Genomic DNA, 24103 nt, shown 5'->3' with positions numbered 1-24103 from the left:
AGTTTTGGGATCAAATAAGCATGTTATTCTTATTATTGGTGGTAATGGAAAGCAAACAAGAGAGAGTTCACCTCATTACAAGTTTTGGATCGATTAAAGGATCGACAACAAAGATGACAAATATTTTTTTAAACGGAGTCACCGATTAAAGGATCGACAACAAAGATGACAGATATTTTTTTTCACTCTCCCAACTCATCCTAAAATTCTGTTATGTTGTGATGGGGCCTCTAAGGGTAATCCAGAATTAGTTGGGTATTGTTTTGTAGCAAGATCTAGTGATGGAGGTTTTTTAATAGTTGTAGCAGGTGGTATAGGCATAGCATTGTCTGCCTTCAAGAGTAATAAGCTATCATGGTGCATGATTTCAAGATGAAATAAGGTGTGTGACAAATTACAGTGTGTGGAATTTGATCATAGTTATGGGGAAATAAACACCACTGCTGATAAATTGGCAAAGGAGGGCAGGGGGATGGATAGCGGTAGTGTGAAGATATACTCGGATAGTAGTTCATTCACCTTAGAATCTCCATATCAGACCTACTATAGGTTTTGTTAGCTTTGTTTTGTTTTTATTTATGTTTTAAATGGCTTTGCTTGATTTTTGTGGTGATCATTGCTAATAAAATTTTGATTGATTGAGCAAATACATAACAAATAAAAACTCAGCATAATCCAATGATACATACCAAAAAATTGTAATTACATACCAAATAAAAAATCAGCATAAACCAATGATAAGTTCAGAAATCATCGAACCCAATACCTATTTTGAAGTCAGGTTAGCATGCACCAGATATAGAAAAAAATCTCTAACAATTTTTTACACAAGTTAAGTAGTTCAAATTCAAGTCCTTTTCACTCAAAATGGATCGACTCATTACGAAGATAACTAACGAAACCCTTTTTCAGTTTTAGTCTTCTAAATACAAAATTGAAACCCACAACACCAAGACAAAGAAAGAGTCCCATTTTTTGAAACTCTCTTAAATAAAACCTAAATTGACAAGTTCAAGTATAAATTACAAATTAATACTGATTAGAGTATCAATTAACTGAATCACCGCGAACTTTTAGTAGATTTTGATCAAATAAAATCAAGGGTTTGAGTAAATATATTTGGAACTTTCTAAGTCTTTCTATGTGGTGTTGATGGAGGTGACTATGCAAACTGAGAGTTGTTTCTAAAATATAACAAGCCAAGAACGGGGTTCTCAGTGGGAGGGATATTTAGGGATATTTAGGTTCTAAGATATTTAGGATATTTAGGGCTAGAGATATAACTTCTAACTAATTTTTATACTAAAAAAATTTTATACACCTATGAGGGGGCGGGCTAAAGCCCAGTTTAGCGCCCTCATAGGTCCGTCAGTTTTGCAGGGTGACAGTCTAGTTATCAATTTGGAATTCGGAAAGCGTACGAGTATCACTCGTATTCACAAAAGTTAAACTCGGTCAATCTGGGGAATAGTTTGTGATTCGGCAGTAATTTGTAATGACATGCGTATGTGTATAATTCGTTTTGGAGATATGAATTCGGTGCAAAAAATTCATAATTCTAAAAACCTAAATATTTATATGTTTTATGTTGGGAAAATTGGTAATGTGCATTTACTAATTGGAGATTTTGTAAGAGATTTTTGGTCAATGTTTGGACAAAGCATTTCCAGGAATTACAGAAACCGAATTTGGAATATATTGCATATCTTGAGAGTATTTTCGGTTTTGGAGATTCCTTGGTGTCCAAACTTCCTTGTCTATAAATATCAAAGTTTGCATTCCTAGCAAACTAATCCTCAAAGCCAGCAAAACTACCTCAGTTGTGTTGTTACTGGTGGAGCCGCCTATTCGGAGAGGAAAGTAACCTAATCAAGCGAAATATCTTACGGCCGCTCGGTTTAAAGACTTCTTTGGGATTGAGAATCTCTATTAGTACTGTTGGTAGGAAGCTAGATAATTGCGGTTTATCTTTTGTTTTCGATTGATTTGATTGACTAACGGTGGTTGAACTTTGATTGCACCTAGTTTGTTTATGCTTGAGAATCTTCTCTTCTGATATAAGATTCACTCAAACTAGACCGAAGTTTCGACGGGGATCTTTAGACTGTTTGTAGATCTAAAGACAAACATGAGTTTTGGCTCACTAAAATATGATATCCAAACTTGACATACCAGCGCTTGGTGGGTTCAACCGAGCTATGCTCTAACAGGAGTATCAAAAACAGAATTAGGAGATTAAAGAAAATTTTGATTCATCTACAAGGTTTATCTCCTACTGCTGACATAAACCGAAAAGAGAGATAGATTTTTGCTCAACTGAATGATTATATCATCATAGAAGCAAGTTACTGGGAACAAAGAATGAAACATATTTAGTTGAAAATTGTGGATGAAAACTCAAAATAGTTCCATCTTTCAGTACAAGAAATAATAAAGAAAATCATATTTTTTGTATTCAAACATGCAAACAAGAGTGGTTAACTAATCCTAATGATATTAAATTAGTTACCTTCTTTTAAAATCTATTTCAAGAAGATGTGATTATCCAGACTCCAACAAATCTGCAAGATACTTCATTTTCTCTGGACACAGCATCAAATAATTCTATTACGACAGTACCTACCAGTGAAGACATTTAGAATGTTGTCAAGAAAATGAATTTGTTATATTCTCCGGGACCTGAAGGACGTCCAGTGGTCTTCTACAAGAAATGCTAGGCTATAGTTGGTGAATAAGCAACAAACTTCATTCATCTGATTTTTGACTCTTGGGAGATTCCTACTAAGTTAAAGCATACTCACATTAGTCTCATTCCTAAGTAAAAAATCGGACTACTGATATGGAATTTAGACCCACTGCTCTCTGCAATGTTCTTTATAAGTTCGTAGCTAAAATCATTGTTACTAGACTTAGCCTTTTTATGAGTAGGTTCATATCTTGGACCAAAAATTCCTTTGTTAAAAATAGACAAATTACGGACAGCATTACAATTGCGAAGGAATAATTTCATTCTATGCATAATCAAGATCTAAACAATGCATATTTGCTCTTAAATTGGATACGCTGCAGGCGTATAATCGTTTTTCTTGGTATTTCTTGGGTTTTGTGCTTCATCAGTTGGGTATTCATGATCATTCCTACAAATTAAGTTTGAATTATTTACTACTTCCACATTTTCAATACTTCTGAATGGTGCACCTTATGGAAATTTTACAAGCGGGAGGGGTTTACGTCAAGGTTGTCCTCTATTATCTTCTTTGTTCGTCACTTGATCACAAGATTTATCTCTTTTTATGGAAAAATTATATAGTGGCTACAAAATTAACACTCGAGCACCAACTGTTAGTCATCTAATATTTGCGGATGACCTACTTTTCTTTGGGAAGAATCTGATGATAATATTGAGAAACTGAAGTGTATCTTGGATAATTATTCTACCTTTTTCGGCCAGATCATAAACTATTCTAAGTTATCTATTCATTTCAGTAAGGTGTGTTCTCTTCGTAATAAAAGGGTTACCATTCAAAAAATAGGAGTTAGGGAAATGGATTTGGATTAAAAGTATTTGGGAACATACCCTCTAAAGTCTGATTGCGGTATTGAAACGTTTGAACCTTAACTACCTAAGTTCAGCACTAAACTAGAGGGTTGGAGATCCTACTTTGTTAAAAATCGACTGATAATATCGTGCTATAAAAAGGGTTCTATCCACAATTCCTAACTACACTATGGGAACCTGTATACTTCCTAAGGGTGCTCTAAACCAAATATCTAAAATTCAAAGATCTTTTTGGTGTGGACATAATGTTCACACAAGGAAGTTTCACTTTATTAAATGGGAAAATATTTGTAGAAGTAAAGAAGATGATAGTCTAGGAATTAGAAATATGGATTTCGTGAATACTTCTTTAATGTCTAAGTTAGTTTGGAGATTTATAACTAACTCAAATTCTGTTTGGGTGCAGTTGTACTCATCTAAATATTTCAGGATATTTCATTTTGGGATTGTCAAGCAAAATAACTTTGTCAACTATTAACAATGCCAATCACTGGTTTTTTTTTTTATCACTGTTATCTTGATTACTAAGCTTGAGAACACAATACGACAGTTGTTGAATTAGTAAGAAAATTTAAATTACTTTCCAGTGAAAAATAGAGTGATATTATTCAAAGTTAAAAACATCCAGAAATTCCATAAATGCAATCAAAGTTTCTTCAATTCAATAATATCTCATCTAAAATTATACCGTTTTTGTTGAAGCATAACTATCCAATACAGATGTTATTGACTCTTACTACTACAGTGGTTAAGTCGTTGGCTGATGTTATTGCACTTGTCAGCACATCACAGAGGTAGAAGGTTCTTCTTTCTTTCTCTACCAAGTTATCTGAACCCGTAGGTAGTTATGAAACATCATTGTTACATTAATATTGCGAAAAATCACCTTTTAATAGTGTATATAACAAACCAATTGGGTTTATCCCAGTTATCCAGGATCCTGACTCTCATATTTGAGGTCAGCGGTTGGATTCTCCACTTTAGAATCCGAGGATCTCATAAAAACCTCTCTCTGTATCAAAAAGAGAAGAAAAAAAAATAGTGTACACAACAAAACCTCCATGTCATTTTGTTCAAAAGTACCATCATGTATCCGAGGATTTCATAAAAAACCTCCTCGTGTTTCTAGAAAAAGAAGTAGTGTATACAACAAAAAATCCACTCCATTTTATCTAAATGCACTATTTTGCATCTGTTTGAGTTCACCTAATACGCCATTTTCGTCTTTGCATAATAAATAAAATACCAAAACATAGTTTTTCTTATCGAATATAACAATGTTTATACAACAATACCAAGTCTTACATCTTCCTCTTTGCCCCGCTACAATACTTTCAAGATTTGCTAAATTGGGTGTTGCGTATATTAGTTTGTAAGATACACTACTTGCATAAGAAGCTCGTGGAGTGACCACGCGAAAATATTACTACCTAAGAGACAAATAAAAAATCAATGCAAAAAAAAAAAGACACCTAATCTCAAGGAGGAGAGTGTCATAAAACATGCAAATTCCAGTTAAAGATGAAAAACAGAAACAAACTCTTATTCTTGCATGTCACCAAGATACCGCAATATTCCATTACCATGTACCAGGATTCTGTCGACAAATTCCATCTCGACGGGATGCCCAGCTACAATTATTACCGCAAAAGTATGATCTCTTCTCTCATCATAGACCATATAACCTTTATAAATGGTTTTTCCATTATTGGTCCATGCAAAATTACATCAATAGTAAGTTCCCATACTTTTTAAGTTGAACTTCCACATGAAAGTATAATTGTTAAGAAGTACCGCACATAGATCTCTTCCATCCTCCGACGAGCAATGTAGCTTCAAATTTGGGAAATTATCTATTTGGTTAGCAACTGTCAGAGTAATTATGTCGAAGTTTTCTTCCGATGATAAACATTCACGAAATAATATCGCAAAGCAAACAGAAGAAAAGAAGCAAACATGTAAACAACGCTGCTATTTTTAAGACTAGCCATCTTATTTCCAAGTAAGGATGATACTAGTTGTGTATGCATCTCTATATTTATACACAAACAACAATACTATATTCTAATCTAACACGCCTTCATTTGGAACGCGCAACTGGGGGATATAAATTATTATCCACATCCAATATTTTTTGCTAAAGGGTGTTTTTTGGGGACGGAAATACTAAAATACCCTTTGAGTTAATTAAAAACATATTAAAAAGGACTATAATACCCTTCCCTCAAAATAAAAAAATTAAAACTAAAAATCAAAAACCAAATTAATACCCCCTATTTCATCATCAGTTCCGGTACTCTTAGGTTAGGGTTTTGAAAAAAAAATAATCTTCGTCCTTCATCGTTTACACGAACTCATTGTCGATTACCCGAATCTATAAATATGCCTCCACGAAAGAAATCAAATCTGCAATCAAAATCAAACTCAGTAGCTCAAAAAAAAAAAAAAGATTAATCGGAATGCCTTTGAAGAAGAAGAAGAGGGTTCAGACGATCAAACACTCGAAAAAATGGCATATATGGAAGGTAAGTGATTTTGAACTATTTTGTAAGTGTTTTTAATCAATCTAAAGTAGTGGGTTTAGGTAAGAATCGTGAACCCTAAATCAAACATTTCAGTTACAGTCAGTTCCGGCATTTAGTATGGATACCATGCCTGTGTAGAGTTTCGGCATTGAAATTAGTATGAATACTATGCCGGTATAGAGTTTCGGCATTGATATTAGTTTGAATACTATGCCAGTTTAGATATCAAAATTTTCCAGAAACTGAATATTTATTTCCGGTATTAACTTTAGGTTGAATACCATGCCGGCATTTGTTTTCGGCATTGTTTGTAATTTTAAGTCTATGTCGGCAGTGATCATTTGGTATACACGAAGAACTGTGGAATTTTAATATTGCCGGCATAGTCGGGATTTTGATATCTATGCCGGTATTCTGTCTCGGCATGGTCGAGCTTTCCATAGACAATGTCGGATCATTTGTGAAAGACTACAGAAAACACCTTAGTTTTTGTTTTTAAGCCGACATAGTTTTTTTATTTATATTTCAATGTCGTTTAAGTGTCTCGCATGGTCGATATTTCATAAAATAGTGTTGGCGCTTTTGATTCAATGTCGTTATTCAGTATATCTACGTCGGTTTTAGATATCATTGTCAGTTGTTGTTTATTTATTTGATATAGGGCAAAAGCCAAGGAACTTAAGAAAGGAAAAACTAAAGATGTTGGTGTTAAGAAAATAAAAAGGAACACTCTTGGAAATATCGAGTCTCTTCCTCCTCGAGGGAAAGAACTTGGCCGCAATAAGCGTTTGGGGGCAGACTCTATAAGAGGAAAAGTTTGGGAGAATAGGGACTGTAAAAACATAGAAATCCGTGAATGTACTGGAGAATCAGATGATGAGCAAGATGAAGAGGAAGATGATATGGTCGATGATGAGGTTGAGACAAGTCAACAAGCAAGCCAAAGCAAATTTTTAGAGGAAGACGGTGGGCCAAGTCAACAACCGACACAAGGTGGAGAATTGGAACAAGGTGAAAGTGAAGGCGAACAACCGGTAGAAGGGGAAAAAGAGAAGAAGAAAGTAGTCAAACAAAAATATTAGAACCTTACTCATCTTAATGACATGTTACCCGTTCGTGATGATGGTAAAGTTTGGGTCAAGTGTGCGATCCTAAAACCCTATTTGGTTACAAGAACATGTGGGCTCAGCGAATCTACCAAACCTATGTAAGCATTTTTACCTTGTGCTCGTGTATTGTTATGTATGCTTTCTTTCAATGTCTCCTATTTATGTATATGTCAGAGCACAACTCGGTTGAACCCACCAAGCGTTGGTATGTCAAGTTTGGTTGTCATATTTTAGTGAACCAAAACTCATTTAAAGAGTCGATTGATTATTTACTAGAGTCAACTTCATATAGGTTAGCTTGAAAGTATTTGGATATGAGACGTTACAAGTATTACGCGAAGACTTGAAGAATGTGAAGAAGTAAGGAGCTACAACGACGACATCATCCTTCTACTTGAGGTTAGTAATTTTGATTTGAACTGTTTCATTCCCTAACTTATCTTTCAAGTCGTGCATATTTAAAACATAACTGTAAAGCTGTGAATGATTATACTCTAGTTAGACGTAGTATTAAGGAATTACAATACGAAGTATAACGCTTATCTTTTGAACTTTGTATATAAGACATCGACATAGTCGTATGAAAGCTATTTTGATTATGTATGGGTACGGGTGAAGATTTAGTCCTAGGAAACAATGTTTTACATTCTTTTAAAGGAAGTAAATTCATAAACTTGTTTTGTGAATCGAAAGGGAAATCGCTAGGATTATTGGTATTGTTATTCATTGCAAATCTTTTGAATTACCAATATGTGTGTTTAGTATAACCGCTCATAACTTGTTTATGTATCTTGGTAAAACTATTCACAAGGCCTGACTTTTGAATTGGTATGACTTTTATTAGTGAAACCGATCTTAAGTAATCACCTAAGATGGTAAGATCGATATCTTGAATTTGGTGTGACTAAATACTAGCCATTGGGTAACTGATCCTAGTAAGAGGTGTGACTGATTACAGTAGAGAGTGTACTCGATCCTTGTAAGAGGTTTAACAAGTTTTAGTAAGTTGGTGTAACCGATCCTATAACTTGGTAAGCCAATCACAAGTTTTACCATGAGAAGTGGTAACCGATCCTAGTACTTAGTTAGCCATTTTATGGTAACTAGTGTAACCGATCCTAGTACCCACTTGGAGGTAGAACCGAAAATTTATGTTGATGTAGAACCGTGAACCCATTAATGGTGATTTGATAGGATAATCAATCACATAGTTCTTGGAAGTTAGATGAACCAATTCTTAACTTGTTTGGAAGTGTGGCAAATCGGTTCCAAGATTGTAAATATGAAAAAGGATTTACAAAGTAAAGATGTCGACATACTTTGAACATGTGCAGTAACTCTTATCTTTTATTGTTCAAAGATATTCCTTAATAGCTAAAGGAGAATCTCGGATCAAAATAAATTGAGAATCTTTTAATTACGGTTTTTAGTTTTTATATGCTTTTAGTTGTCATCAATTAAAATGCATATCTTTAGAAAATAAAAGTTAGTAATGTGCATTTACTAATTGGAGATTTTCTACTGAGATTTCGGTCATTAATTGGACAGAGCATTTCCAGGAATTATGAAAAACCGATTTTGGCTTTATTGCATATCTTTGAGATAGGGGTGTAAATTCAGGCAGGCCAGGCTGCCCGGCCCAAAAATTAAGACAGGCCGGGCAGGCCGGGCTTAATATTTGTGAGCCCGTAAAAAAATTCAGGTCGGGCAGGCCGGGCAAAAGTATATAATTTGCTACCCAAAGCCCGCTTTTTATACGGGCAGGCCAGATCGGGCCGGACAGGCCACTATTTTTTTTTAACTTTAAATTTTCAAATGAATGGTATTAAATTTATTTATTTTTAATACAATATCCTTTCATTTCTAACATTGCATATTGTAAGTGATAGTATTATTTTATATTTAAATTACTGACAAACTTTTAATTTTAGCCTATAATAAATAATTAATTAGAGTACAATAAACTTTCTAATAAGAAAATATATTACCATTAATGTTCTGAAAAGTTTAATTATAAATAAAAACAATTATATATTTTATTTTTCTTGACACAAAATTGACAATTATAAAATGGTAACTTTTAAGTCTTTTTAAGAGGATATTAAATGATTAATGGCACATAAAATGCTTTCAGGCGGGGCACCAGGCCATGTATCATGTCGGGCACCATAATTAATTTCAAAGCCCGAGACAGCCCAATAAATTAATCCAGGCCAGGACGGGTGGCCCATGACGAGGCATAACAGGCTTTGGGCTACTTCGGGTACATGTGGGTTCAGACGGGTACAGGCAGGTCGAGTATTTTCGGGTATTATTTACACCCCTACTTTGAGAATATTCGGTTTTGTAAATTCCTTGGTGTCCAAACTTCCTTGGTCTATAAATATTGAAGTTTGCATTTCAAGCAAACTAATCCTCAGAGCCAGCAAAACTACCTAGTTGTGTTGTTACTGGTGGAGCCGCCTATTCGGAGAGGAAAGTAACCTAATTAGGCGAAATCTCTTACGGCCGCGCAGTTTAAAGACTTCTTTGGAATTGAGAATCTCTATTAGTACTGTTGGTGGGAAACTAGATAATTGCGGTTTATTATTAGTTTCCTATTGATTTTGATTGACTAACGGTGGTTGAACTTTGATTGCACCTAGTTTGTTTATGCTTGAGAATCTTCTCTTCTGATATAAGATTCACTTAAACTAGATCGAAGTTTCGACGGTGATCTTTAGAATGTTTGTAGATCTAAAGACGTCTTGTGATAATATATTGTTAACAGACTCCGTTCTGTGTGTGATTGATCACAAGAGATTCAAGTTGTTTGTGTGCAGGTGTTTATTGAAGATCAAAGAAGATTTGAAGACAAAAAAGATATTTTGGGTTCATAATCTCTAGTGTGCACAAAACTTGTTTCGGATGGAAAAGGATTCAACTATAATCAGTTTATCTTTGTGATGGATTGGATTGATTAGTTGAGTAGATCGTCATCAATACATTTCTTTGTGATTAAAGTATTGATTGGATAATCTTAAAAATTACTTTGGTAGTTGTTGAAAAGCTAGATCTAAGGACCTGACAAAGGAGTTTATTGGGATAAACGGAAGAGTCTTTTGTCAAACTCATATCACTTGGCTAAAAAGAGTTGTTACCGAACAGATTTGTTGTTCCTTTACTATTTGGAATACGAACTAAAGTAATTGTTCCAAGTGCATGACTTATTGCAAGATGGAGGCGCAGGGATACAGACGGAAGTAGGTGAACTATAGGTTTAGTTGCTTGGTCTCAACTATACGAAGTTGGTTTAGATTTTGTATAACGGCTTAATCCTGAGAGTATTCAATTCTGGACAAGGTCCCGAGGTTTTTCTGCATTTGTAGTTTCCTCGTTAACAAAATCTTGCTGTGTTTTTTACTTTTATATTTCCGAAATTATAATTGTTTTATTATAATTAGAAGTAAAATACACAAACGTTAATTCCTATTTACTTGATAGCAATCCTATTGTGTTTGGTTAAGTCCGAACCTTTTATCAAGTAAACAGACTTCGTTGTTGTATTGACTCGATCTTGTATTCAGAGTCAATCACACAATTTATATTGTTGTTGTATTGTCTCGATCTCGTATCCATAGACGATCACACGAAGTGTGAACCGATTAGTTGTATTGTCTCGACCCAGTCCATAGACAATCACTTTCGGAGAAAGGACTTATAGGTGGAAAAGTTTTAGATTGAGGTATATTTGGGTACCCTCGTATTTTCAATTGGTATCAGAGCATGCAAACACGAAAAGATCTTACAATTTGTGTTTGGTGCAATCCAACCTATAAGAATTGAATCAGATGAACGATTCGATTTACGTTTTAAAGATTTTAGATGGTCTTAAAGAAGACTCTGAAGAATATTTCTCTTCTCTTGTTAAGATGTTGGATGAAGAGATTGAACAGAACCAGTCACATACTGACGAGATAAGTAATATCATGATTGATAGAGAACTGGTGAAAAACATAGAAGATTCTAGAATGAGAGATTCTCAAAAATGTTCAATTCTTTCATCCAGACATCTTGAACAGTCTAATAAGAGACAGACCAGGAACCATTTTCAAAAAGGATGGAATTGTTTAATTCAGAAGATTTGTTTTACAAAACGTCTGATTAATCGTGTTAAGAAACTTTATAAAAACTTAAGAAATCATCATAAATCTGGTGAACAATGTCTTGGAGCATTTGCACTTAAAACAACTTCACCATTCCAATGGTTTCTAGATAGTGGGTGTAGTAGGCATATGACAGGTGACCTTTCCAGGTTCACAAAAACAGAAGACTACAAAGGAGGATCAGTAACCTTCGGAGATGGAAGCAGTTGTCTTATTAGAAAAAAGGGTACTATCGAACTTCCAAGTATTCCCGAAAGCCATGATGTTGTTTATGTTAAAGGGATGAAATCAAATCTTTTATTAGTAAAGGTCACAAAGTTATCTTCAACATGAGAGGTTGTGATATTGAAGATAAGTCCGGAAAAATAATTTTTCGAGGACGTAGAAGTATGAATAATTGTTATCTCGTTGATATACAATACAATTTATAATGTAACTTGACTAAGGTTGAGTCAACTCATTTGTGGCATGAACGCTTTGGTCATATCAACTACCGAATGATAGGAATCATTAATCGTGAACTTGTCAAAGGCGTTCCAAAAATAAGTACTAAAGTAGAAGTTGCTTGTGGTGCATGCCAAAAGGGTAAGCAAGGAAAAATTCCACACAAACTTTCTCGAGACATGGCCACTCGTGCTCCTCTCGATTTAATTCATATGGATCTATTTGGTCCAATCCAACAAGCAATTGTTGGAGGAAATAAGTATGCTTTAGTAATGGTAGATGACTACACACGTTTCACATGGGTTGCTTTTCTGAAGCACAAGAATGACACTCTTGAGGAGTTCAAAATCATTGTGAATAAAATTCAAAATGAACAAGGTCGCAAGCTTAAGAAGATAAGAACCGATCGTGGTACAGAAATCAAGGATACGAAAGTATATGAATACTGCAATAGTCTTGGAATTACTCATCAATTCTCGGCTCCTATTACACCTCGGGCAAATGGTGTGGCAGAGAGAAAGAATATAAATATTCAAGAAATGGCAAGAGTAATGCTTCACAATAAAAAACCTACCATTCACCTTCTGGGGGGAAGCTGTATTTTCATCTTGTTATCTTATAAAATAGAGTTTATTTAAGGTCCAAAACTCTAAATACCCCATATGAATTATGGTATGGAAGAAAACCCAATCTAAGCTATTTAAGGGTTTTCGGAAGCAAATGGTATATTCTCAAAGATAGAGAACATAGAGGAAAATTTGATTCCAAAAGTGATGAAGGAATTTTTCTTGGGTATGCTTTTGACAGTCGTGCCTTCAGGGTATAAAATCTCAGAACCAAAGTCATGATGGAATCAATTAACGTAGTTATTGATGACATTAGTGATTTTTGTCAAGACAATCACACTGCAGCAGAGCTTCCTCCCTCTAAAACTGTTATTAAAGAAAAACCAACTGAAGTTGAACAATCAGTTATTCCTTAAATTAGTGACACGGATGATAAAGACGATAATGAAAGTATTGTTGAACAACCCAATGATACTGAAAATATTGTCCAAAAACCTGATAAGTGGGTACATCAAAGACACTCTTCTGAAGACATAATTGGAGATGCCAATGCTAGAATTATGACTCGAAGAGAACTTCAGAATGTCTGTTGCTATTCATGTTTTCTCTCTTCAATAGAACCAAAAAATATTGAGGAAGCACTTAGTGAACCTGCTTGGGTAAACTCTATGCATGAGAAACTTAATCAGTTTAAAAGATAAGAAGTCTGGGAACTTGTTCCTAAGCCGACATGAGAAACATCGTTGGAACAAAGTGGATCTACAAGAACAAATCAGACGAATTCAGAACAATTGTCAGAAACAAAGCTAGGCTCGTTGATCAAGGATATTCTCAAATTGAAGGTATTGACTTTGATGAAACTTTTGCTCTGTTGCTCGTTTATAATTAATAAGACTTTTACTTGCTTATGCTTGCTATCTTAAGATAAAACTTTTTCAAATGGATACTAAATCAGAATTTCTGAATGGGGATTTAAAAGAAGAAGTATTTGTTGCTCAACCAAAAGGATTTGAAGATCCATTATTTCCGGATCATGTCTTTAAACTCAAAAAGGCCTTGTATGGTCTAAAACAAGCTCCAAGAGCTAGGTATGATAAGCTGACATCCTTCTTACTTCATAAAGGATTCTCTAGAGGTGGTGCTGATAAGACACTCTTCACCAAATGGAGTGGAAAAAATATTCTTGTAGCACAAATATATGTAGATGACATCATCTATGGATCCACCTCAAAATCTCTAACAGATGAATTTCTGAATCTAATGAGTGGAGAATTCGAAATGAGCAATGTTGGAGAATTATCATATTTTCTTGGATTGCAAATACAACAACAAAAAGACAATATTCTTCTTTCTCAAGGCACAACACCTATGGAAACTTCGACGCCAACTACTGGAAAACTTCAATCAAATCCAATAGAAAAATCAGTTGATCAGAAATTATACAGATCTATGATAGGAAGCTTGTTGTACTTAACTGCAACAAGACCACACGTTGCTTTTAGTGTGGGATGTTGTGCAAGATTTCAAGCAGATCCTAGAGAATCACATCTCAAAGCTGTAAAACGAATCATAAGATACGTTAATGGTACCCTAGATTATGGTTTATCATACTCTATGGATACAAACAACAGCCTTGTTGCCTATTTAGATGCAGACTGGGCAGGATGTGTAGAAGATAGAAAAATCACCTCTGGTGGATGCTTCTATGTTGGTCAAAATCTTGTAGCTTGGCACAACAAGAAACAAAATCCACAGTCTTTGTCAACTTGTGAAGCAGAATATATTGTTGTCGGTACATGATCCACTCAACTTTTGTGGATGAAGCAAATGCTCATTCATTACAGAATAAATATTTCAATTATGAACATCCTTTGTGATAACTCAATTGCTGTCAAACTAGAAGCTCTTGGTAAATCTCATACTGTTAAAGAGACACATCATATGACTCTGAAAAATGATTCTGTCGTGATTTCTTCTGATACTGAGGAAACTAAAATTCCTTGCTCGAATTTTACAGACTGTGATAAAATCGGTTTAGTCACATCTGAAACATATCAAGATGATGGTAATCTACCTAACTACATCAAGTCAGAAGAGGATGAAAAACTAGCTTCTAGATCTACTGATGATCAAACGAAATCTTGTACAAAGAAAACTTTGAACCGATTCCGTGAAAGTGATCTTAAGGAATACAATTTTCAGTCACTTGACAGGAAACTTATACTTCTTCAACATACGGTGGTAAAAATATTGAAGGAAGTTTCTTGTCTTAAAAAAACTGAAAGACCATTCCTCAGTAGAAAGACAGGTTATACCACTACCCGGTAAGATCAACTCAAAATAATTAGGGAAAAGAGTTGATAATTGCTTCTGGAAAAAGATTCCTCCTCATCCTTATCGAAACAATCCTTGTTTTGATGAAGAACGACTCCAGAAGAAAGGGAAAGAGAGAATCTGTGCCAAAAGAAACAATCAGGAGTTTCCGATTATTGTTTCAGATAATCACACTGATGTGAATCATAAGGAAGTCCTTAGAATGATAAAATCTTATGAAAATCTCATTGAAAGAATTAAGAGAGATTTATCTATCTCCGAGAATTCTCACGTCAATACAATTTCCCCACATGATCGTATCTCTAGAGTTAGAAAAGATCATCGTATTGGAAGAAAATATCTTGGGCGGAAATTCTCAAAGAGAAACATGAACTATGTTTCTGGTATTCAATGTAAGCCATAAAAGGCTTACTCCTTTTCAACATAGTTGAAAGGAAAGTGTGCTAACTCATCCGTTTTGTGCTCGTAACCCTGGATGAGAAAAGCACATAAAAAGCAAGAGCACAAGTGGGTACTGATATGTTTGATCGGTAATAATATTGTCCTTGAATAAAGAGATAAGTTCGGTAAAATAGCCCTATTGTCGGAAACCCTATTTTCGTAAACCGAATATATTCTTATCTTATAAGAAAAAAAATATTCTCTTAATAATTTGATCTTCCCTAAAAGGTCTTGAACTAAATCATGTCTCCTATAACTCGAAGCGTTACCAGGAGTAATAAAAGGGAAGCTCGAATTGTTAGAAACTGTCCAAGTTTTCTCTCAAAACGAAGAACCAGGAAAATTGTCTCAAGAATCGTTTCTGATCACAACTCTGATAGATCTCAAGATGAAGTAATTTTCTTTGTGATCGATGATTTAGATTCTACCAAGTGGTTTCCCACAGATGGTATGCATGATGTTATACATGGGTTTGAAAAACTCATAGGAAATCTCTTTCCTTTAATACAGGATCGAGACAGTCTGAAAGATAGAATGGATGAAGAAAAAAGTGAGCTAGCCGATTTGAAGCTTCAAATTGAAAATCTTGGACAACAGAAAATGGTTACCAACAAAATCCTTGAGACATACTTTAATAGTATGAATACTGATGGAACTTCAGTTAACAATAAGAGCACCACTATAGATTAAGTCATATGCTGTAATACTTAATCTAAGAAAATAGACATCAATTTTTGATTTTCAATGATTGTATTATGTCTATTATGAATAAAACTATTATGAATAAAATTTGATTTATAATTTTTCTTGTGATGGTTTTTTATTTACATAGCTTGTGATGGTTTTTGATTTACATAGCTTGTGCTTTAATGCTTTATTATTGCTATGGATGTTTATGGGATGTTTGATTTCGGTTTTATTACCTTGATATTCGATCTCATAATATTTTGAACCCTTATGGTTTGAGTGACTTTTTGATTTAGCAGGATTAAGTTCTAGCCCATATTGGTAGGCTTTATCAAAGGATCATGAGGGGTTCTGGTAGAAATAATATGTGAAAAAGTCACAATATGTTGAATCGGTTTTGGTTTAGCATAAAAGAATATGTGTTTTGACGGTTTTCAACTTTTGCTTGTAATTGTTAAAACCGGTTTTCAACCTTTCTCTGGTAAAGGTTGGTTGTTGTTATTCTTTTGTTTTGCATAAGGATGACAACATATTGATATTTCGATACCAATTCTCCCTGGAAGAAGATGCAAACATATTGGAGAAGTGGATGCGAAATTTGAGGTAACAATGTTATTAGTTAATTGTTTTCCTATTTAAGAAAAGCCTGATTTTTATTTCATATATATTTTGCTTTTGCTTAACAAAATTTCGGTACAATTGATGTTTTATTCCATTATGTGTGTATGGATGTGTGTGTGATTCGATTGGTTCCAGTTAAGAAAAACTATTGTTATCTTGCTTTATTGTGTGGTATCAATTGTAGGCTTACAAAATTTCGGTGCAATTGCGGTGTTTTAATGCTTATGTTGATTCAATTGCTTCCGGTTGAGGTGAATAATTATGCAAATTGATTTATTTGGTTTGTATAAATTATTTATGGCTTAACGAAAGAAAAGGTTTACGGGATGGATTGTTTAGTCCAATTTGATTCCGGATAAGAGAAGCTAAGTTTATCTTAGTTAAAGTTATCAAAGTGGAGGTTTCGGTTATTCAAGTCTAATCGAGTGCCTTAACAAGAAATGTTGGTTAACTAGACTAGTACTTGTCTTGTTTAAAACTTAAAGGTCTAAGTTATATGGATAATTATAACCTTATGAGAGAAATAGAGTTATCTTTATTTTGGTCTTATCGAATGAAGCGATTGTATTTGTACAATCGGTTTAGCAAAGGGACTAAGTTGCTTAGTTGATTTTTGGTTTGCTAAACTAAATTGGGAAAATTGCTTCGGGCAATTATTTCCTTGATAACATATCAAAACAAATTACTTTGTAGTTTCGGTTTTGATATTGGTTATCAAAAATGGTGTGTGGAACCCCCGTGCTTAACTCTATAGGTTTGCAAGTCTATTTTGAGATTTGTAATATTCTTTTCGTGTTGTCCTTTATTTTTTCGTTTCTTTGTCATTTTGTGACAAAAAAGGGAGAGAAATATATGGAGTAAACAAGTGATACTGGTATTGATTTTATATCGATTGGTATCACTAAGGAAAAGAACAATTTTGCTTAAACGTTTATCTAACGAAAGAGTGAAAGCATAGACTAAGGGGGAGTAGCATATCATATTAATTGGTATAACAAAGACGTGCGGATTGATGAAATCTACCTATCTCACCTTTAGGGGGAGTATTAGCTTTGTTATTGTAATGTCAACAGCGGTATTTAAGGATTGAATGAATGCAGGTTATTGTGTTGTTGAATTCGGGAATCAAGCGTATATGTAATGAATTCTTGTAATTCGTTTATCCATATGATTGTAAGAGTTTTGTCACTAAAATTGACGAAGGGGGAGATTGTTAGATCATAGCTCAGTTAAACCCACCAAGCGTTGGTATGTCAAGTTTGGTTGTAATATTTTAGTGAATCTAAACTCATTTTAAGAGTCGTTTGATTATGTACTAGAGTCAACTTCGTATAGGTTAGCTTGAAAGTATTAGGATATGAGACATTGCAAGTATTGCGAAGACTTAAAGAAGTGAAGAAGTAAGAAGCTATAACGACAACATCATGCTTCCACTTGAGGTTGGTGATATTTGATTTGAACTGTTTCATTCCCTAACGTATCTTTCAAGTCGTGCATATTGAAAACGAAACTGTGAAGCATAAACACTCTAGATAGACATATTATTAAGGAAATACAATAGGAAGTTTATTGCGTAAGCATTAAACTTTGTAGATAAGACATCGACATAATCGTTTAAATGCTATCGTGATTATGTATGGGTATGAGGTGAGGATTTCATCTTAGGAAACAATGTTTTTACATGTGTTTTAAGGAAGTAAGTACATAAACTTGTTTATGAATCGAAAAGGAAATCGTCAGGCGTTATTGGGATTGTTATTCATTGCATATCTTATGAACATCCAATATGTGTGATTTAGTATAACCGCTCACGACTTATTTGTGTTCTTGGTAAAACTATTCACAAAGGCCTGACTTATTTATTGGTATGACTTTTATTATTGAAACCGATATTAAGTAATCACCTGAGATGGTACGATCGATTTTGTGGTTTGTTGAACCGAATCTGGGTAAGGGGGAACCGATCGTATGAAGAGGTGAAACATATCACAAAGGGGAATCAATCCTTGTATGAGGTGCAGCAAGTTTGTAGCAGAAAGGGGAACCGATCCTATGGACATGTGCAACACGTTTTTAGGAAAAGGGGAACCGATCCTATGGACATGTCTAACACATATAAGTTAGATATCATATATATGTGGGGAACCGATCCTAGTACCTAGTCAACCGAATTTTTTAAAGCTAGTGTGACTATGCACAATACTCACATGGAGGTAGAAACGAAACTTGTTTTGGTAGAACCGTTAAACCCATGATTTTTGATTGAGTGTTCTTGATAAATCACATAGTTCTTGAAAGTCAGATGAACCAATTCTAAACTTGTTTGGAAGTGTGGCAAATCGGTTTCAAGGTTGTAAGTATGAAAGAGGACTTACAAAGTAAGGATGTCGACATACTTTGAACACGTACAGTAATGTTTATCTTTTATTGTTCAAATTCATTCCTAATAGCTACAAGAAGAAAATCCCAGGATCGAAATATAAATAAGTTAAGAATCTTTTAGTTAAGGTTGTTAATTTTATTTTAGGAAAATGAGAATTAGTAATGTGCATTTACTAGTTGAGATTTTCCAAAGAGATTTTCTGACATTATTTTGAACACAGCATTTCCAGGAATTATGGAAACCGAATTTGGAATATATTGAATATCCTTGAGAATATTTTCGCTTTTGGAAATTCCTTGGTGTCCAAACTTCCTTGTCTATAAATACTTGAAGTTTGCATTTCTAGCAAACTAATCCTTCGTGACAACAAACTTCCTCGGTTGTGTTGTTACTGGTGTAGCCGCCTATTCGGACAGGAGAGTAACCTAATTAAGCGAAATCTCTTACGGCCACTCAGTTTAAAGTCTTCTTTGGGATTGAGAAGCTCTAAGAGTACGTTGGTGGGAAACTAGATAATTGTGGTTTATTTTCGATTGATTTGATTGACTAACGGTGGTTGAACTTTAATTGCACCTAGTTTGTTTATGCTTGAGAATATTCTCTTCTGATATAAGATTCACTTAAACTAGATTGAAGTTTCGACAGAGATCTTAAGACTGTTGTTAGTGCTAAAGAAGATCTTGTGATAATCCATTGTTAACAGACTTCGTTCTGTGCGTGATTGATCACAAGAGATTCAAGTTGTTGTGTGCAGGGGTTTATTGAAGATCTAAGAAGATTTTAAGACAAAGAAGTTATTGAAGATTTCTGATTTGGGGTTCATAATCTTTGGTGTGCACAATACTTGTTTCGCTATAAGAGGATCCAACTATAATCGATTTATCCTTGTGGTAGATTGGATTGATTAGTTGTGTATATCGGCATCAATACAATTCTTTGTGATTAAAAGTATTGATTTCAAAATATTAACAATTACCTTTGGTAGTTCAACATAAGATAGATCTAAGAACCTGACGGAGGAGTTTATGTTAAGATAAACAGAAGAGCCTTTGTCCGACTCACATCACTTGGTTGAATAGAGTTGATACCAAACAGATTTGTTGTTCCTATACTGTTTGGAATACGAACCAAAGGAATTGTTCCAAGTACGTGACTTATTCATAAGTTGGAGGCATGGGAATACAAACGGAACTAGGTGAACTATAGGTTTAGTTGCTTGGTCTCAACTATACGAAGTTGGTTTAATTTTGTGTAGCGGCTTAATCCTGAGAGTATTCAGTTCTACAAGGTCCCGGGGTTTTTCTGCATTTGCAGTTTCCTCGTTAACAAAATATTTTTGTGTCATTTACTTTATATTTCCGCATTATAATTTTTTTATTATAATTAAAGTAAATTACACAAACGTTAATTCCTATTTACTTGATAAGCAATCATATTGTGTTTGGTTAAATCCAAACCTTTTTATCAAGTAAACATACTTCGTTGTTGTATTGTTTTGATCTCGTATCCATAGACGATCACACGAAGTGTGAATCGATTAGTTGCATTGTCTCGACTCAGTCCATAGACAATCACTTTTGGAGAAGGGACTTATAGGTAGGAAAAGTTTTAGCTTGAGTTATATTTGGGTACCCTCGCCTTTTCAGATATCACTTTATTAGATAATTATATGAGAATGGATTTATCAAACTGGAATATGTGCCATTTGAACGTCAACTTGCTGATATTTTCATTAAACCCCTAGACAGGGAAACATTCGAAAACTTAAGGAAGTCTATTGTCATTGTTAAGGTACATTAGTACCTTGTGTTTCGGGGTTTCAACTTTTGCATTGCAATAAGTTAAAACAGGTTTTTCTGCATTTGCAGTTTCCTAGTTAACAAAATATTTTTGTGTCATTTACTTTATATTTCCGCATTATAATTTTTTTATTATAATTAAAGTAAATTACACAAACGTTAATTCCTATTTACTTGATAAGCAATCATATTGTGTTTGGTTAAATCCAAACCTTTTTATCAAGTAAACATACTTCGTTGTTGTATTGTTTTGATCTCGTATCCATAGACGATCACACGAAGTGTGAATCGATTAGTTGCATTGTCTCGACTCAGTCCATAAACAATCACTTTTGGAGAACGGACTTATAGGTAGGAAAAGTTTTAGCTTGAGTTATATTTGGGTACCCTCGCCTTTTCAGATATCACTTTATTAGATAATTATATGAGAATGGATTTATCAAACTGGAATATGTGCCATTTGAACGTCAACTTGCTGATATTTTCATTAAACCCCTAGACAGGGAAACATTCGAAAACTTAAGGAAGTCTATTGTCATTGTTAAGGTACATTAGTACCTTGTGTTTTGGGGTTTCAACTTTTGCATTGCAATAAGTTAAAACAGGTTTTCATCCTTTCTCTGGTAAAGGTTGCTCTTTGTTGATGTTCTTTTGTTTTGGCGAGAGGATGACAACATAATGGGGGAGAGTTCTATGTCAACTTGCGCTTCATAACATATCTTAAGGGGAGAAGAGGTTGCGGAATTTGAGGTAACCAATTTGTTAGTTAATCGTTTTCCTGTTTAAGAAAAGCCTGATTTTATTGCATATATTTATTGCTTTTGCTTAACAAAATTTCGGTGCAATTGATGTTTATTCCGTTATTTGTGTATGGATGTGTGTTTGATTCAATTTTTTCCGATTAAGAAAAACTATTGTTATCTTGCTTTATGGTTTGGTATCAATTGTTTAGGCTTACGAAATTACGGTGCAATTGCAGTACTTTAATGTCTATGTTGTTTCAATTGCTTCCGGTTGAGGTAAATAATTAGGCAAGTTGATTTATTTGATTTTTATGAATTTTTTATGGCTTAACAAAAGAAAAAGTTTTCGGGATGAATTGTTTAGTCCAATTCGATTCCAGATAAGAGAAACTAAGTTAATTCTGATCTTAGTTAGACTTATCAAAGTGGAGGTTTCGGTTATTCAAGTATAATTGAATGCCTTGACAAGAAATGCTAGTTAACTAACCTAGTACTTGTCTTGTTTAAAATTGAAAGGTCTAAGTTATTAATGAGAATAACTAGAGCCTGATGAGAAAAATAGAGATAATTCTGATCTTTATTTTGGTCTTATCGAACAAGCGATTGTATTTGTGCAATCGTTTTAGCAAAGGAACTAAGGTTCTTAGTCGATTTTTGTTTGCTAAACTATTAGGGAAAATTGCTTCGGGCAATTGTTTCCTTGGTAACATATCAAAACAAAATTACTTTGTAGTTTCGGTTTTGATATTCGTTATCAAAAATGGTGTGTGGAACCCTCGTTCTTAACTCTTATAGGTTTTGCAAGTCTCCTTGTAATATTTGTAAGATCCTTTCGGTTTGTCCTTTATTTTCTCGTACCTTTGTCATTTTGTGATGAAAAGGGGGAGAAATATGGAGTAAACAAGTGATATTGATATTGATTTGTATTGATTTGGTATCACTAAGGAAAGGATAATGGTGCTTAAACGTTATATCTAACGAAAGAGTAAAGCATAGACTAAGGGGAGTAACGTATCATATGCTGATGGAAATAACAAAGACGTGCGTATTGAAAAGCTACCTATCTTACCTTTAGGAGGAGTATTAGCTTTGTTATTATAATGTCAACAACGGCATTTAAAGGATTGAATGTATACAGGTTATTGTGCTGTTGAATTTAGGAATCAAGCGTATGTGTAATGAATTCTTGTAATTTGTTTATCCATATGATGTAAGAGTTTTGTCACTAAAATTGACAAAGGGGGAGATTGTTAGAGCATAGCTCGGTTGAACCCACCAAGCGTTGGTACGTCAAGTTTGGTTGTCATATTTTAGTGAAGAAAAACTCATTTAAAGAGTCGCTTGATAATTTACTAGAGTCAACTTCATATAGGTTAGCTTGAAAGTATTAGGATATGAGACATTACAAGTATTACGTGAAGACTTGAAGAATGTGAAGAAGTAAGGAGCTACAACGACGACATCATCCTTCTACTTGTGGTTAGTAATATTTGACTTGAATTGTTTCATTCCCAACGTATCTTTTAAGTCGTGCATATTGAAAACATAATTGCGAAGCTGTGAATGATTATACTCTAGTTAGACGTAGTATTAAGGAATTACAATACGAAGTATAACGCTTATCTTTTGAACTTCGTATATAAGACATCGACATAATCGTATGAATGCTATTGTGATTATGTATGGGTATGGGTGAAGATTAATTTCGTCCTAGGAAACAATGTTTCATAAACTTGTTTTGTGAATCGAAAGGGAAATTGCTAGGCTTATTGGTATTGTTATTCATTGCAAATCTTTTGAATTACAAATATGTGTGTTTAGTATAACCGCTCATAACTTGTTTATGTATCTTGGTAAAACTGTTCACAAGGACTGACTTTTGTGTTGGTATGACTTTTATTAGTGAAACCGATCTTAAGTAATCACCTAAGATGGTAAGATCGATATCTTGTGACTAAATACTAGCCATTGGGTAACCGATCCTAGTATTTTCGGGTATTATTTACACCCCTACTTTGATAATATTCGGTTTTGTAAATTCCTTGGTGCCCAAACTTCCTTGGTCTATAAATATTGAAGTTTGCATTTCAAGCAAACTAATCCTCAGAGCCAGCAAAACTACCTAGTTGTGTTGTTACTGGTGGAGCCGCCTATTCGTAGAGGAAAGTAACCTAATTAGGAGAAATCTCTTACGGCCGCTCAGTTTAAAGACTTCTTTGGAATTGAGAATCTCTATTAGTACCGTTGGTGGGAAACTAGATAATTGCGGTTTATTATTAGTTTTCTATTGATTTTGATTGACTAACGGTGGTTGAACTTTGATTGCACCTAGTTTGTTTATGCTTGAGAATCTTCTCTTCTGATATAAGATTCACTTAAACTAGATCGAAGTTTCGACGGTGATCTTTAGAATGTTTGTAGATCTAAAGACGTCTTGTGATAATATATTGTTAACAGACTCCGTTCTGTGTGTGATTGATCACAAGAGATTCAAGTTGTTTGTGTGCAGGTGTTTATTGAAGATCAAAGAAGATTTGAAGACAAAGAAGATATTTTGGGTTCATAATCTTTGGTTTGCACAAAACTTGTTTCGGCTGGAAAAGGATCCAACTATAATCGGTTTATCTTTGTGATAGGTTGGATTGATTAGTTGAGTAGATAGGCATCAATACGTTTCTTTGTGATTAAAAATATTGATTGCATAATCTTAACAATTACTTTGGTAGTTGTTGAAAAGATAGATGTAA

The sequence above is a fragment of the Papaver somniferum genome, chromosome 5 (genome assembly GCF_003573695.1).
Source record: "Papaver somniferum cultivar HN1 chromosome 5, ASM357369v1, whole genome shotgun sequence".
NCBI lineage: Eukaryota > Viridiplantae > Streptophyta > Magnoliopsida > Ranunculales > Papaveraceae > Papaver > Papaver somniferum.
This window is presented reverse-complemented; position numbering follows the sequence as displayed.